This window comes from Bos indicus, chromosome 21 (genome assembly GCF_029378745.1).
Source record: "Bos indicus isolate NIAB-ARS_2022 breed Sahiwal x Tharparkar chromosome 21, NIAB-ARS_B.indTharparkar_mat_pri_1.0, whole genome shotgun sequence".
Lineage (NCBI taxonomy): Eukaryota > Metazoa > Chordata > Mammalia > Artiodactyla > Bovidae > Bos > Bos indicus.
Window position 1 is genome coordinate 57,606,386 of NC_091780.1, and position 2,360 is coordinate 57,608,745.

The 2,360-nt window shown below is 43.2% G+C and overlaps 1 non-coding gene across 1 annotated transcript; it reads right to left on the reverse strand.

The window, feature by feature from the left end:
- Positions 1–209: 209 nt before the first annotated feature.
- Positions 210–281, reverse strand: TRNAS-GGA (transfer RNA serine (anticodon GGA)). Its single transcript has one exon. It is a non-coding gene; the product is annotated as a tRNA-Ser (tRNA).
- Between the last annotated feature and the right edge of the window lie 2,079 nt (positions 282–2,360).

The following is a 2,360-nucleotide window of genomic DNA, read 5'->3' on the forward strand; positions in this document are numbered from 1 at the left end:
GTTGATCATAACTTTCCTCCCAAGGAGTAAGCGTCTTTTAATTTCATGGCTGCAGTCACCATCTGCAGTGATTTTAAGTGACGTGAAGTCTCTCAGTCGTGTCCAACTCTTTGTGACCCCATGGACTGTAGCCCACCAGGCTCCTCCCTCCATGGGATTCTCCAGGCAAGAGAACTGGAGTGGGTTGCCATTTCCTTCTCCAGGGGATCTTCCCAACCCAGGGATCGAACCTGGGTCTCCTGCATTCCAGGCAGATGCTTTAACCTCTGAGCCACCAGGGAAGCCTTTTGGAGCCCCCCCAAATAAAGTCTGACACTGTTTCCACTGTTTACCCATCTATTTCCCATGAAGTGATGGGACCAGATGCCATGATCTTTGTTTTCTGAATGTTGAGCTTTAAGCCAACTTTTTCACTCTCCTCTTTCAATTTCATCAAGAGGCTTTTTAGTTCTTCTTCACTTTCTGCCATAAGGGTGGTGTCATCTGCATATCTGAGGTTATTAATATTTCTCCCGGCAATCTTGATTCCAGCTTCTCCCAGCCCAGCGTTTCTCATGATGTACTCTGCATATAAGTTAAATAAGCAGGGTGACAATATACAGCCGTGACGTATTCCTTTTCCTATTTGGAACCAGTCTGTTGTTCCATGTCCAGTTCTAACTGTTGCTTCCTGACCTGCATATAGGTTTCTCAAGAGGCAAGTCAGGTGGTCTGGTATTCCCATCTCTTTCAGAATTTTCCACAGTTTATTGTGATCCACACAGTCAAAAGCTTTGGCATAGTCAATAAAGCAAAAATAGATGTTTTTCTGGAACTCTCTTTCTTTTTCAATGATCCAGCAGATGTTGATCATTTGATCTCTGGTTCCCCTGCCTTTTCTAAAGCCAGCTTGAATATCTGGAAGTTCAGGGTTCACATATTGCTGAAGCCTGGCTTGGAAAATTTTGAGTGGTATAGCAATGCAAATTTAAGGGTGCCAACTGAAAAAAAAAAAAAAAAGCACAGTGTGCAAGTTATGCATTAAGTTTTATTTGGGGGAAAATGATGACTATAGCCTGTGAGACAGCATTTCATATAGCTCTGAGAAACTTCTCCAAAGAGAAACAGGGGAAGGTCAGTATACATGTGATTTGGGTGAAGGGGAAGTACATGCAATCGAGCACATATTTTTTGCAGAAGGTTACTGCTAGTCACAAGAAGCAGACATCACCATGAAGGATTTCAGTGCTTTTCTAGATATCAGGAGGTACAAGAATCAGGCTCATATTAATAAAATTGCCCCCTATTTGAGACAATTTTGAGAAAACTTGGCTCATATTAATTAATAAAATTGAAATATCTGAAAATATCTATCTGAAGACCTGTTCTGCTAGTTTTTTCTATAAGACAGAGTACCTCATTTTTGCTCTCTACCCTGAACTCATTTTGTGAGGTCCTGAAGTCAGCAGGTACAGAGGCTCATAATTTTAATCCTTGTAAGGGTAGATGGCCAGTGCCAATTTGTAGGTGACAGGGGATAGACCTTTCTTTGGTGTTCTGAGACCCAATTTCCAGTGCCTATGGAAAACACACACACACACAAACACACACGCACACACACACACACACACACACACACAACCTAAGAGCTGTGAGCTGGGTTTCATTCAGGGTTTCACTGAGGATGGTAGCCTGAGAAACACCCTCTTGATATCTCTGAGGATCTGCTCTGCAAAAGTAGGGGCCAGTGTATACATGAATTTTTTTTTGTCTAGGAAAAACTGAAGTCAAGCAAACATCTTGGTGAAGGATTACTGCTCATCAAAAAGAACAGGAATCTCAAGTTAATGATTTTAGTGCTTTTCTATGTATGAGAAGATGCAAGAATCTGTGGTCACTGAAGTTTTTCCTGAGCTATGTGTCTTGACTACACAGGGGCCTGTTCTTAACTATCTGGAACCTCATCCTGTTTATCCAAAGCCTTGGATGCCTCACCTGCTTTTCCATTCTGATTCCCCTCAGGGTGCACAGTCAGTGAGCGCCCGCAGTGGGCTGTGAATTAACTCTTTGTATAACTGGAGGATGGGTGACAGTCTGTTCCTTTTTCTACACCAACATGGGAGCAGGTATTCCCCGTGTAACAGACGGTTCTCAAACACTCACTGGGTGTCCTGGAATTCAACTCAATTCTGGCACTGTCTACCTGAAAACAGCATCAGACTCCACTGGTCAAGACTTCAGTCCTACAAGACTGCCCTTCACGCACTTCAGCCCCCAACTTCAGAGACCAGTCACAAGTCCAAGTTCTTATCTGTCTTAGCTTCTTCTGACCAACCAGCTAAAGACTGGAGCTTCCAACACCCTTTCGTGGATTTCAGATG